Source organism: Hippocampus bargibanti, linkage group LG14, assembly GCF_051943395.1.
Source record: "Hippocampus bargibanti isolate YZ-2025 linkage group LG14, ASM5194339v1, whole genome shotgun sequence".
Classification (NCBI taxonomy): Eukaryota; Metazoa; Chordata; class Actinopteri; order Syngnathiformes; family Syngnathidae; genus Hippocampus; species Hippocampus bargibanti.
The window spans coordinates 14,943,358-14,959,273 of NC_142747.1; the positions used below are offsets into that span (position 1 = coordinate 14,943,358).

At 40.0% G+C, this 15,916-nt stretch overlaps 1 protein-coding gene across 2 annotated transcripts in view; it reads right to left on the reverse strand.

Moving 5' to 3' along the window:
- The window catches only part of rsrc1 (arginine/serine-rich coiled-coil 1), a 132,685-nt gene that overhangs the window by 105,901 nt on the left and 10,868 nt on the right, over positions 1 to 15,916 (reverse strand). The gene's annotated exons all lie outside the window — the stretch shown is intronic.

Genomic DNA, 15,916 nt, shown 5'->3' on the forward strand with positions numbered 1-15,916 from the left:
TTGATTTTTTTCAAAAGATGATGTTGCGCAAAGTGTTCGAATTTCGGCATTTGAGATTAGGAACATTGCACAAAGGAAGTGCCGTATTTTCGATGTATAAAGCACATCCAAAAGTCTTGATTTTCTTCAAAAGATAACCCTGCGCCTTATATGCCGCTGCGCCTTATATGTGAAGTAATATTGAGCCACAGCAGGTCTTGTAACTACTGTCAGCAGCTACTGACTCCATTTCCCCCTGTAGAAGAAGTAGTGCGTAAACCACAGCCTCACCTTTAGCGCCTTATAATGTGGTGTGCGTTATATATGGAAAACATTTAGATATTTCTATATTATATTTGGGAAACTTTCATTCATTGGATGTGTGCCTTATATGCTGGTGCGCCTTATATATGGAAATAGTTTTGAAAATTCAATTTCCTTATAATACGGTATATTGTCTAGTTACAGCCACTTCATCTCGCTATTTTCCTGGAATTTATGTGCCACTGCTTTTTGAATAGTTGAAAGTGGTAAAAAAACACAAATGTCCACCAGATTGGCGGTGACTCACGTCTACAGTTGAATATTTTGGTATTTTATGACAGCTGGAAATGATCAACAGAGTTGAGCTGTGTGAGGTGCATCAGTAGAGCCTGTTCGTTAAAACTCTACATTATCAATAGCCGTGAATATGAGTTTGAATGTTTGTCTGTGTCCATGTGGTCCATTTTTGGCTGCCGTCCAGACCAGAATGCACACTGCCTCTCATCTGTAGTCTTCCAAAACGGATGGTTAGATAGACAAACAATCTCCCACTAACTTTGACAGATACGAACACTATGGTCGACAATGAATCAAGCATACATGTTTTTGGAGGAAGAATAAGAATCCGGAAAGGAACAACAACAAAAACATGCAAGCTGAGCAAATTCATGCAAACTTTCTACAGGAATACCAGACACCAGCTTCAACTTAGGACTGATTGTCTGTGAGCCAGATGTGCTAGCCATTATTCCATTGTACTGCATGACGGATGGATAATTGATCCCCGATTTTGTTTTGTTTTTCTCCCCCCCTTTTTTAAGACACTAAGACACAACCAGATCAGAATAGAAACTGAATGGATCGTAGTCAAACTTAGAAAGTGAGCTGGAGACAGTGTAGATTTTCAATGCACTTCACTCATAAATCTATAAAGAGTGCTTCAAGTTCTCTCTCACACCCTCTGGGTTTCTATCTATAGTTTTGACAATAACATATAGACCTTATAATAAAATAATAGATTACATGACTTCAAAACGCTGGACAAGTAGATTAAATCGACTGCAGATGACAGGCCACCTCTCTTCGTGGAGTCGTTAGAAGAGATAGAGGCAATGTAATTCTTGTGACTGTCACCAAAAGGCTTCTCTTTTTAAAGTGCTCTGCGTTCATCTTTCCCATGTGTGGGTGTAATGCCAGTTACATTAAATCAAACACACACACACACACACACACACACACACACACACACACACACACACACACACACACACACACACACACACACACGCTACGGAGATATAGCCAATTAGAAGTCGGCTCAGAGGAGGACCAGTTACTGGTATTGATCCCGCTGCTGAACCCCTGGTCTCCAAAAGATTTACAGTAGGAAGATTTACTGTCTTATTTAACACACATAAGCGTGACTGCATAACTGTATACACATACACGCATGTACAGTATATGGAGGGAGCAACAGATATGACAAGCATTAACTAAATGAAGCAATATAGACCGTTTGGTTCGACACTTGCTGTGCATGAATTCAAGCAAATGTGTAATCAAGCGTGATTTTATCAGCGTGTACATGCTACTGTATTTGTGGAAAAGTGACGAGCAATGATTGGAAAACCCCAGTAGAAATCAGCCGCTGAGATAACGTTATTTTCCAACATCTATCATATTATTGATTTGTCGATAAAAGAAAAAAAATTCAAACCTCCTGTCCACAAGCTTTATTGCTTTCACCCCCCCCCCCCCCCCCCCCCTTGCTTTATTAGTTTGCAGTTTGGGACATCCACAGCTGTCTCTATGTCGACTGGAAACTAATCATTTTCTTCAGACACCTGTCACCGTACAAACAGACAACAGTCTGACAACTGTTGCAATCAATTAGGAGCAGGGGAGACCATCGCAATCGCTGAAGACCGGTGGCTCTATTTCAAGTCGCCTCTGTTGGAGATAGGGGAGGCAGCAGTTGGACTTTATCTTTTTGGTGATAAAATGTAGCAAAAAGGGCTTGACTATTTTTTGAAAAAATGTCCATTTGACAAGATGTTACATTTTGGACACACGTGGCTACCTTTTGGCTGTTTTTCATTTGTTCACCATATTTACAGTATTCTCCAGTGTATAAGGCGCACCGGCGTGTAAGGCGCACCCCCAATGAATCGTGTATTTTCAAACTTTTTCCATACATAAGGCGCACAGGACTATAAGGTGCACCTTAAATAAATGGCTTCATTTTCCACATGTATAAATATATAAAATTGCAATTCTCACTTATGGGTGGAGCAAGTAAAGTCAACACCATCGCTATAATGCAAAAGCTGTTGTAGCAATCGTGGACACTGGGCTTAAACATGGCACAAACAGTTCTGTTTCCACTGAGTCTAGTCTAGAAAATGGGATTTGATGTATTCAGAGGCTAATGATTTTGTTGTTAACCCCAACTAAAATGTTAATCAAATTTTTGGGTCTTATTACAGTATTATCTGGTGTATAACGCGCACCGGAGTATAAGGTGCACCCCCAATGAATGGTGTATTTTCAAAAATTTCCATGTGTGAGGCACACTGGAGTATAAGGCACAACTTTAGTGAATTAAAAAAAGTTTTTAAAAGATAATTCATCAAGATATAAATAGATAAAAGTTTTCCAAATATAAGGCACACCACGTTATGAGGCACTACAGTAAAGGCTGCGGAGAGGCACTATTTCTTCGACAGGGGGAAATGGAGTCACTTGCTGCTGACAGTAGTTGTGAGACCTGTTGTGGTTCAATACGACTTCACATATAAGGCCCCCCATTGTGTATAAGGCGCAGGGTCAACTTTTACAGAAAATGAACGCTTTTGGGTGTGCCTCATACACCGGAAAATACTGAAATTGCCAATGGATTTAACTGACACGGCAAAGGACAAATTAACATTGGGAAAAGTTTTGACATTTTTTCAACATCAAAATCATGGCATTTAAGCCAGGCTATATAGATTTTTTACATCCACTGAAAGTTACTGATGACAATCAAAAAAAAAAGTCAAACTTCAATTGAAATAACCTGCAAAGCCTGGTAGGAACCCCCCCCCCCCCCCCAAAAAAAAAAAAAAAATCAACTACAACAAGAACAGGTGATTTCGATGAGCAGTTTCAGAAATTAATTAATTTCTTGAACTTTGAATTGTTTTCCTTAATGCTCTTGTCATTTACATTCCGTACAATTACTTTCCTGGCACCTTTTGTCTACTGTGCTGCTAAGATGCAGCTGAGCAGAACACCAAGCGTGAGCATCAATTCTAGGGCTGATCCAGAGGTAAAAGTATTCATTAAACACAGCAACTTTGATTTTGGGTGTTTATCAGTGTGTACCAGAGCAGCCATTAAGCTGCGCAGACAATCACAGCTAATGGAAAAAGGGAAAGAAAAACATTGGCATTTTGGGGCTTCACACTCTCCAGGCGAGATAATTCATCAATCGCACAAAGAGACTTTGGAATGAGGAACTCTGTGTGCTGACAATGCCTGTGCATGTTTGTAATCAACAGTACATGAGGGGGAAAAATAGGACAGAATTGCAGTGTTCCAAGCATTCGTCTTAAATTTACCGCCAAGCAGACTGCGACCAGAAGCCGCAGATGCATTCGACACAAATCTCAGTCTGTGTTTTTGCCTCCCTCTTTTCTCTTTCCCCTGTGAAGAAAACAGCCCACTTCTGGGGTGTGATGAAAATTAAATTTACTGTAGCTAATAGAGTGAGCCTGCGCTGCTAAATGTCAATTTCCTGACCAAGTCCTTCCCCTTGGAGAAGGATTGGCTCATTTAAGGCTGGGGATAAATGGGCTAATGCAGGACACACAGATAAACAGCTGTGGCTGGACCCCAGGACAAGCCTTCCCTCTGCTTTACATTTCATTGCCTTTATTATCTCCAGGGGAAATAGGTGTCCCTACGGCCTAAACATATTTTAATTTCTAATAAAAAGCCCTTGCTGTTTGCCCCACATATGAGCCCCCCGATACACACGCTGTCCCCAATCACTGGCTTGTTTCGCCATCTCTCCCTCGTTTCACCATCCAGTCCATTAAAATCCCAGATTTCCAATTGGCTGGAACCCTTTTCCTGGTGAATTATCAATAGAGTAATTATATGGCATGTTGGGAGCTGGGCTCACGCTTATCGCCTGTGAACCCCTGGTGTGGGCGAGGATATGATCCCTCACCGCAGCCCATTGGGGTAATTATGTGGCTGGTTGTGAAGCTGGATGGTATGTTACCCTTATCAGTCAGTATTCTATTTCTGCATTTTATTGAAAATTGGACATGAATAGCAGCGATGCGATACAATGCGTGTCAGATGCCGTCCAGGTGAACGCCTACGCTGGCATCTGACCCCCGGCTGAGTCATTATTTATACCGCGGCATGTGAGGGCGGGTGCTGAGCATCAACATAGGCACAGATGAAACCTTATCTTCAAGCCATTTTTGGAGAATTGATTTATTTTCCATTCTTTGTCCATCCCCCATTCAATGCAAGGAGTATAAAATAAACTACGTTTTGTCCAGATAAAGTGACATAATTGGAGGAACAACAAATCTAGTTGTGTTCTTGCAAAGACAGTCTCTTTCCATTAGGCTCCAGCGAGCAAAGATCAACCGCCTTGTGACTCGAATGCTATCATTTTTCAGTAGATGCCAGCGGTAGTGACCCGTGTGTGACCGGGATGAATTTTTCACCAGGAGAGATTCCATGCGTGACAAGCGAGGGAGGGGACTAATGATATCATAACATCATCATAACTAACTTCACATGAACAACTGTATCATTTTGGGGTGAGTAGTTTTAAAAATCAATCAATTTAGGTGGGATCATTTTCACTTTACAGAGATATATGGAACTTTTGTTTGGACTTCTTGTGATCCAAAGTGTTGGGAAGTTTATATGTCTAATGCACTGTCATCTGGTACATATACTGGGTGGCTCGGTAGTCGAGTGGTTAGCACACCGGCTTCACAGTGCAGAGGTCGCCGGTTCACGTCCCACCCCGGCCCGTGTGGGTTTTCTCCGGGTCCTCCGGTTTCCTCCCACATTCCAAAAACATGCATGGCAGGCAGATTGAACACTCTAAATTTTCCCTAGGTGTGAGAGTGACTATTGTACGTCTTTGTGTGCCCTGCGATTGGCTGGCAAGCAATTCAGGGTGTCCCCCGCCTCGTGCCCGAAGACAGCTGGGATAGGCTCCAGCACCCCGCCACCCTACTGAGGAATAAGCGGTACGGAAAATGGATGGATGGATGGATAACATATACACAATAAATGTATATATATAAATGAATGAATAAATAAACAAAAAAAATGAATAAATAAATAAATAAATCTTGGCAGCAATATTTACAAGACAACATGATAAAGAAAGGGAACATTTGAAGAACTTCATTAATGTGCCATTGCCCACTGAGTTATTTCCACTAACAATGCATGCAACAGCAGCTAAGTATACCCACTTTAAAGTCACTTTTCTCTTTTTGTTCTGGCATTTCAATGTGTCGAAAAAGCACCTAGAGTGAGCACTGTGTATTTGCTACTGCCAAAAGACGTAGAAAACAGCTGTTCCCGCCTGACGCTGCCAGCTGAACGGAATGCAAATATGTTAACCATCTAGAATTTATTACTTTTGAGTGCTCTTCAAACGCCACGGCAGACACAAGTTTAATTTATGATATTCCTCTAATTATGGGAGCTGTTGAAATCATTTCCCAAGCTGCTTCCTCCTTCCAAACAGTCACATTATCTGTTCCCTCGGTTCACAGCGCACGCGCACAAGCGCGTACACACACTCAACACACAAGGAATTGCTGTAAAGTAGGTGATTGTGAAGACAATTAAGACAGCAAAGGCAGAGCATGAAAGATCCACAGAGATGCCCCCCGCCCCCAGTCTCCATCCTCCCACCACGCCATAAATGCAATGTTTAGTTTTGTCATAATCTGCTGTTTGCTTTCAATTTAAGCAGGCGTCAACACAAACGTCTGCAGTGCCTCGCCTTGCTGTGAAGCAGAAATGAGACGGCGTGTGGACCACCCACCCATACACACACACACAAACAGTTACAGGCACAAGCCACAAGGTCAAGTCATTCAGCAGTGTTCAAAGAGCCCTTAGATCTATATGAACCTACGCCGGGCAAGCAACAACGAGGACAAAGACAAATTTGTGCAAAAAGACGCTTTTAGTGTGTGCGTTTATTCGCCGGCGAGTTCATCGACGCATGTGCCGAGCGTCAATCAGTCGCGCCGCCGCAATCCTAAACTCGGTCGTCTGGTTAGCGCCTGGCACCTTTGGCCCGCAAACAGCCACAGCATGACATGACACCCATTAGCAGCTGGAGATGTGGAGGCCACTGCTGCAAGGTCAAGTGAAGGTCACGCTTAGAATAGGTGCTAACTTGCCAACTCGCTCACAGTCACTCATGCAGACCGAGGCCAGATTTTTCCACCCTCGACAACTGTCACTCAATCACAGCTCACAATTAATTAGTTATGGTTGGTTAGAAGACAGATGTGATCGGTTACCAAAGTGTCTGTCGAGAAGAAGCTGGACAAGATGGTGGATGGAACTGTGATTGGGAGAACAAACTACTGTATTTTCCAGTGTATAAGGCGCACCAGAATATAAGGCGGACCACCAATGAATGGTATATTTTCAAACTTTTTCCATATATAAGGCGCACCAAACTATGAGGCGCACCTTCAATGAATAAAAAAAAGTTTTCCAAATGTAATATATAATTATATAAAATAAGGCATTCCACTTTATAAGGTGCAATAGTAGAGGCTGTGGTTATGCACTGCTTCTTCTACTTGTGCATTTATCTACACACGTTTACCTGATTAAAAAATGTAATCAGTATTTGAACATGCACAAGACTACCGTATTTTCCGGCGTATAAGGTGCAGTGGAGTATAAGGTGCACCCCAAATGGATGGTGTATTTTCAAACTCTTTCCACATATAAGGCACAGCAGACTATAAGGCGCAACTTCAATGAATGATTTTTCCCCAAATATAATGTATAATTATGTAAAAAAGTTTTCCATGTATAAGGCACACCGCATTATAAGGCGCTACAGTAGAGGCTGGGATTATGTTTTATTTACTTCATCATGGACTGTGCATGACTTTTAAAGGGGGAAATGGAGTCACTGTCTGCTGACAGTAGCTGTGAGACCTGTTGTGAAAATTAAGGCTTTTCGTTGTGCCTTATACACTCAAAAATACGGTAATTCCAATGGACAAATATCGCTGAATAAATAAGCCCCTACATCCATGTTATTCCCCCAGTATTGCAAGAAAAAATACTGTATTTTCCAGTGTACAAAGCGCGCCCAAAAGCCTTCATTTTTTTTCAAAAGGTGACCTTGCACCTTACATGCAGATGTGACTTATATGTGAAGTAACATTGTCGGTAACTCTTGTCAGTAGCCACCAACTCCATTTCCCCCTTTAAAGGACAACCAACACATTTTTTTTGTTTCCTAACTGACATCAGAAAAACATTTTATAGCATCTAAAATACCCAAAACACGCTGATATTAATAGTCAAATGCAAAACACAAATAAAATGACTTAAAGTGTGCTATAACTGCAACAAAATGAGCTGCAAATTGGGGTTTTCAGAAAGTCGCGCCCCCTGTTCATGACGTCACGCCAAGACGTCTTGCCTTGCTCGAGAATCAAAACAATGGCCTCAGATTCGGAGAAGATGCTTTCTTGTTACTCATCTAGTTATGAATATGATTCAAATAGTTCTAAAGAGGAACACATAAATGTTTGCAATCGATTAAAGAAGTCCTCCCATATCAATTCAAGCCATCAATGACACCAATGTAGCGTCCCAGAAAATCCACAAGATGGCGCCCAAGCTCTGTTGGAAATGGGCTGATTTGTCTGCTAGGAATTTGTGTCAGCTAGTATCAAATAGTAGTCTTGGTGCAACACACAACGATTCACCATCGTGTTATGTGTTTTCCTTCTAATTTCGCCATCAACACAGATCAACACAGTTTTCAGACCAAACAAAGTACCCAAAATGCATTGTGTGTCGCTTTCTCGGTCAGTGACGATACCTACCGTGACGTCACGGTAGGTATCGTCACCAACAAGACTTCCTGAACATTCAGCAAAAGTCTTAAAACGTAAAATAAAGCTATATGTAAAATATAGCTATATACTTGTCCGGGGGCGTCGTTTGTCCTTTAAAAGAAGTAGTGCGTAACTCCAGGCTTTACTGTAGCGCCTTATGTGGTGTGCCTTGTATTTGGAAAACTTTTTGATCTTTATTTTTTATATTTTGAAAATGTTTTCAATTCATTGGAGGTGCACCTTATAGTCTGGTGTGCCTTACACATGGAAAACGTTTGGAAATACACCATTCATTGAGAGTGCACCAGATACTCCGGTGCGACTTATACACCAGAAAATATGGTAATAAGACCCCAAATTTTTATTAATATTTTAGTTAGCGTTAACAACAAACTCATTAGCCTCCCAATATATCAAAACCCATTTCTCGACTAGACTTGATGGAAACAGAACTGTTTGTACCATGTTTAAGCCCAGTGTCCGCGATTGCTACGACATATTTTGCATTATAGCAATAATGTTGCCTTTAGCTGCTCCACTGATAAATGAGAATTGCAATTTTATAATTTCGAATGACTATCAGTACTTTATACAGTTAGATTGCGGAAGTTGGAATTTTGTTACCAGAAAAAAAAATCCGTTTTAAATGCCGTCAAGTTTATGATGAATGAAATATAAGGAAAGGGACATAGAAAGAAAGCTGGCTCTAATTAGCAGATGTCCTTTTTCTCCGCTCGGAGAAGATGTAGATTATTGCCTCTTGTACACATTGCTTATTTATGAAGTGGCACGAGATCTAAAGGTCCTTAGCATAACAGCCTTTTATTGTTTAAATGTGGACTGTTGGGCCCCGTGTGCTTAAGTGATTTAGGAACACGCTCACAAGAGCGGTATAAGAAAAATCATAAAGGCTGAGGAAAACCATGTGGGTGGACTGTAACAGGCACCAAGGAAAGGGCCGACAAAAAACAGACGTGCATTCCACTACTAAAGGGAAACTACACTTAATTAAACACCCAAGAAACAATTTAGGAAAGGATTGTTGAAAAAATAAAATACAGCACTATCAGTTTTCAACAAAGTGGCCTTTTGACAGAACGTTTTTCTTTCTTTTTCATGAACTCATATCACGATGAATAAGAGCCAACAGCAAGAGGCCCATCAGGAAATTAACAGAAACGTTCTTACATATGACGACACTTCCAATCAGCCTTCTTTCATTTCTTAAACTAATCTTCACTGAGACATTCAAAAAAGAAGAATCCTATTGTCTTAATAAGAAACTAAGATTATGGGAGCTAACTAACAATATAGAATTTAGTGAAACTCTTTGTCGCTTGAAGTTTCAGTATTCTCATTAATCATTGATGCAAAAAAATGTCACGTTTTGATACATACTAAACTACAGTAAAGTCTCGTTATATCGATATTCAAGGGAGTCCGAAAAAATATCGATATAACCGGGACTATCGATATATCCGACCCTGTTTGCATGTAAGTTTCTCCGTGGGTGCATAGAAATAGTATCGATATAACCGGGACTATCGATATATCCGATATCGATATAACGAGACTTTACTGTATTACTCTCTCTACACATGTTACTTTTACAAATTCAAATATTATTATGTTTATAAATAAATAATAGAAATATTTCATGACTTGGAGATGCACGTATGCCATGTTAATTAAATACACATACTTTTGATTTAAAAAAATGTTTGTGAATGTTATACTTTGCATCATAATGGGGGGACAAAATACAGATAATAAATTAATACTAATAATAGTAATAATTGTAATAATAATAAACTAATAATACTAAACTAATAAAACAATTTATAATAATAACAATAATAATAATAAAATACAAATAAAATGATAGTAGTCATCTTAATAATAATAATAATAATAATAATAATAATAATAATAATGTATTCTTTCTATGACTCTCCGTACAATATTCCAACTTTATTCTTGGAGCACTGCTTTGACGTTTTACAACATGACAATTTTCTCATTGTAATGATAAATTTAGGTTTACTATTACAGACTATTTCTGATTAAATATTTTATTCTAGAAATATTTTTCATTTTATCTGTACTCTTTTACACCATAATTGCACATTTGTTTTATTACTTTTCAGTGAACCGATATTTCTTCAGATTTTTATTAGTAAATCAAAGCCCAGATTTAAACGATGCCACAAATTACAGTCACTCTGTTATTTTAAGATCCCATTCTGTGAGTTTTACATTAGTCACCTTCAAAAGCTTGACAGCATTTAAATAACTCAATGTTCCCCCCGATTTTGATTTGATGCCAAAATCAAGAGTCGCACAAGTGATCTGCACTTTGTAGTGCTCAAATCACACAAAGGTTAGTCGTGTATCCTTTGGCCAACCCGTCTATTTCAAGTTCATTCTCGTATCGTCAGTCCAAACAGACGCAAGGGGACAATGAATAAAAAATATTGAGAAAGTGTTTCATTACGTTCAAAAAGACTGTCAAGGTTTTAGTCAGGCCACACATGATCCTTGTTTCATTTCTGTGACTCGACCGCATGAGTGACTGTGTGATTGAAACCACGTGTGTGTACGTTAGTGAGCTCGTCCACATCCCACTGACAAGTGCGGCTGCCATTTCATTCCATGTAATTTGCTCTCAAGTTGTCCATTTGGGGAAGGAATGATGGAGGAATCATGCTTTGTTTTGCTTTGTATTTTGAATGGCAAGACAATCCACATGGGTCCATTTTATGATGAGTTCAGGTGCAAATTTACACATCAATAATCTTGTGCCGTTATTCAACTGCTTTATTTGTGAATATTACACAACCAAATCAAAAGACAAAAAACTCAAATATTGTTACAAAGTAAATGTGCTCACACTTACTTGCCGGCCGTGTTGTGCCAGCACATTATAAAGACATACTTGCAGGAAAATGTCCATATGGTTTGAGCGGGATCATAACTTGAGTTCAAGGAAAAGACGATTGACTGAGGTCTGTCCATGCATGCTCTCAGCTCACGTCTCCAAGGGCCCGCTTAAAACCTGGCCACCTGACACACAAGCATACTCAAAATAATACTAGCAGAAATACATAATAGAGTTTGCCTTGACCAGTTCCAAAAACGGAAGGTGGATGTGGTTGCAAAGGTGTGCACACCCTCTTTTTATTGGGGTATGGTTATCTTTAGAATCAAATACAATATTTTCCGGTGTATAACGTGCACCGGAGTACAAGACGCACCCTCACCGAATGGTGCATTTTCAAACGTTTTGCATATACATGTATAATTCGCCCCTCAATGAATAAAAAAAGTTAGCCAAAAATAATATCGAAAAATGTTTTCCAAATATAAGGCAAACCACATTAAAAGGTGGTACAGTAAAGACTGGGGTTATGCACTACAGACGCTCCCCAATTTATGAACGAGATACGTTCCGAACGGTCATTTGTAAGGTGAATTCGTTCGTAAGTTGCTTCAGTGCTATATTTTCTATGAAATGTATGTTTAAGGCTTATATAATTATGTTTAAAGGACAACCGACGCCTTCGGACAAGTTGCGTCCATAATTTGTAAAATCACTTCAAATGACTTCTACTGAGCGTATTTTACAAAGATTCCTCCGCATATAGCTAGCACTTTTTTTTCGTAAGTAGGGGAGTACCTGTACTTTTTTTACAGGGGGAAATGGAGTCATGGCTGCTGACAGTAGTTGCTAGACCTGTTGTGGCTAAATATTACTTCACATACAGTACAAGGTGCACCTGGGTATAAGGCGTAGAGTCATCTTTCGAAGAAAATCAAGACTTTTGGGTTTGCCTAATACACTGGAAAATACGGCACTCGTATTCAAACTAGCATTAGCCTCAGAAAAAATTTCAGACCTCCTAGTCAGGTTCCTTTTTTTTCCTCAAAAACACTGACTGCCATTTTGAACTCTGTACAATTCTTGCCGCCTTGAGTCAAGCCCTGGTTCCACCAAATGAAAGTCAGATTCAAATCATGTTGGTACCATCACTACACTTCACAAATATGTATGTTGGATTTTTTGGCAGGTGATTAGCAATGGTTTGTTCGCACCAAATATACCTTCTGAAATAATGTCCAAATGGTTGTAAAAAATCGTAACTAAGACAAGAAGATTTATCTGTCAACAAACAACAATTAGTGAGTTTGGTTGGAGACATAGAAGTACCGTATTTTCTGGTATATAAGGTGCATTGGAGTATAAGGTGAATGGTGAATTTTCAAACCTTTCCCAGATATATAAGGCGCACCGGACTATAAGACACACCTTCAATGAATAAAAAATATTTTCCAAATATAATATAGAAATATAGAAAACTTTTCAAAATACGTATGTATATGGCATTACGTTATAAGGTGTTACAGTAGAGGCCATGATTAGGCACTACTTCTACGGTGGGGGGGTGAATGGATTCAGTGGCTGCTGACAGTCGTTGCGAGACTTGGTGTGGCTCAATATGACAGGGTCATATTTTCAAGAAAATCAAGGCTTTTGACTGCACCTTATACGGTATATAATCCAATCAGATTTCAGAGCCGTAAATGACAGACTACGTTGATCAACTCAATGATGACTGCTTCCTATAAAAGTTAAAAGAGGAAATGTGGTACATTTGTTCTCTGTTTATTTGATATTTCTTGTTTTTTTACGGAGTTAGGAGCAGAATGTCATATTCCAACTTTGCCATTAGGGCTCTATAGCAAAATGAGTTGACTGCCATGCATCAACCGGCATATAAACAGTGAGCTTTGATTCATGCAAAGCTGGCTTTGAGCAACTGGTATAGCCCTCTTTTGCTCTCTCGGTGTCCATCACGCTCTCTCATTCTTTGCTTGTCGGCCCAGGGTGTTATAAGACCGCAGGCCGCCAAGCAGCTCCAAAGAGCTCAATGACAACACAGCAGTCCTGCCAATTAGAAATAATTAGACAGCCATTTCAGTGGCAAGTCTATTTAAGTAAATATATAAGGATGCAATGATGCCTATTAAGCGGCCCGAGCCAGCGAGGAGCGTGGCCTCAAACGCTTTGGTGCTGCAGAAAATAATTATGCCAGTGATCACAAAGTGAGCTGCACATCTCTGTACTTCACCTCCACGCGTTTCAAAAATCCACTTCATTAGCTCCCGTAATTAATCCTCCAATAATTGCAGGAAAAACCCAGTTTACCTCCCTTCGTTTCTAATTATCATCTTATAAATAGTTATGGTTCTAATTAATGTGTTCATTAGGCAGGATATTTCTCTCAAAGCCTCGCTGGGAGCCAAAGGTCCGGCTTGGCTCTCTGTGAAGCCTAAGCAGCCAGAAGGTGAGGCCATCCTGCCTGCATTTGCTTTTATTTCACTACATTCAACCTCCTAATTGGCATTTAAAACCCAATTTGGAAGAACTTCAAGAAGCTTAAATGAGGGAGAGAGAATGAAACTGAGAGAAGGAGCAAAGGAGAGTTAGAGAGACTGCCATGTCGTTGCTGCTCATTTTCTAATGGTGGAGCTGAAAGCCAGTCTGACTCCACCTTTCTCTTGCTAGGGCCAGGATGAGCCTTTCTTTTACTGTCATCCAGTCCACACAATGAAGGTCTAACATTTGGGGTGACATTATGCGGGTCTTACTAAGTATACTAAGACTTTCCTGACTTGTCTGGTCACCTTGCTACTTCAAAATGACAAAAGGTGGCTATGATACTCACATTCTGTACTTTGGAAGAAGTAGCTATAGTGGATCACAAGAAATGATTTAACTCTTGCATTTTGGAGTTTAAAAAAAGTATACATGTACAGTGATGCCTGGGTTTACGAATGCTTTAGCTCACAAACTTTTCACCTTAAGAGCATTACATTTGCGAGAATATAAAAGCACACAACTTCACTCGGCAACTTCACTTGGATATAATCAAGAGGCAACTACATCAATGACATCATAAAGGTAAATAAAACGATTGTATTCTACAGTCCAGTTTATTTCTTTAATTACAATACAATAGCACATTTATTATACATAAAAGAAGGTATATTTTGTGTAGTTTTTAGGCAGATGTAGTAGAAAATTATGTTTTATGGGGACCCGGGAACGGATTATTCTCATTTTAATGGTTTCTTATGGGAAATAAATGTTTGGCAGATGAACTTTTTGCCTTACACACACTTTCTGGGAACCAATTAAGTTCGTAAGCTGAGGTATCACTGTATTAGGATAAAAATTTAAATGTCTTGCTGATGGTGTCTGTACAGTTGAATAGCCATTTTTATAACGTAACAATCTTCCATTTGTCACGTTTTGGTTTGCGACCAACAGGTGGCACTGTAGCCCCCCCCCCCCCCTCCCCCCTGCAGCTACACTGGTGTTGGATGTTTTAATCGGTGGCAGTTAAAAGGACCCCTGGTATGACCATTCAGTGTCAGGTCATTATTTGTTTCGGCCTGTCAGGTTTGTTTCAGTTTGTCATGGTTTTGTTTGCTCCTTTGGACCTTTCGGTTCTGATGACTTTGTTGTTTGAGATTTTGTTCCAGCTGACTTTATACAATACAATGTGTCAAATACACCCTGCTCCGCCCACCTGCCTGCATTTTTGGGGTCCACCACCACCACCACCTTACACATCGTGACACTGTTATGAAACAATGTAGCGTTCATACTGAAAAAAAGTGGCGTTAAATGTCATTTGTTTTGATTTTTTGGTGTGCAAAACAAATGTTCAAATGGCTGAAGTTTGGTGAAAATTGTGTCACATTATTTGTTATTTTGTTTTTTGTTGTTGTTTTGACTTCAAGATGGCGCCGCTGGAGTGGCTGCCTTTACAGCAGCTCAGTATTTGGTTTTTCTACTTCTTGTTTTCCTTTCCTCTTCCTTTCATAACTTTGCTGCTGTGAAATGTATATTTCTCCACTGCGAGACTAATAAAGGCTAATACAATCCAATCTAAAGCCTCAATGTCCTGGAAGCCGAGAAAAACAAACAATTCTCTCTCAATTCTAAGTAATTCCAGTGACCTGATGCATACTAACGTCTACACCACCTATTTGGAGGGTTTGAGATGCATACAACGGAAAGACCATAAAATTGACTCACCCCCATAAGAGTGTGGTCCTAAAACCTTGTGAAATGGCACAATTGGAATTAATAACAGCCACATGGGTGAGAGAAAGGGAGGACATCTCCCCTCAGCGTTCGTTTGGGACCATGCTCCTGACCTCATAGGATCACCAATATGAAATGATAAGATAGATGTTCTTGAGGCGATTTTTTTTTTCTGGTGGAGCGTACATGTTCTGCAGTGCAGACAAGCCTTCCACCCCCCGGGGAGTCGGCTGGTGTGTTTTGGAGGTAAGTATTGGGAGGATGGCTGGGAGGAGGGAAACAGCGCTTGCGGCGAAAAGCGGATGAAAACGGCTGTCTGTGTCAGTCACTTATTTCTCCCTTTGGTAAATAAAGGTTTCTGACAACAAAGGCGAGCGGTGTTTGACTGGTCTGTACAGAGGATAAATAAAAAAAGACAACACAG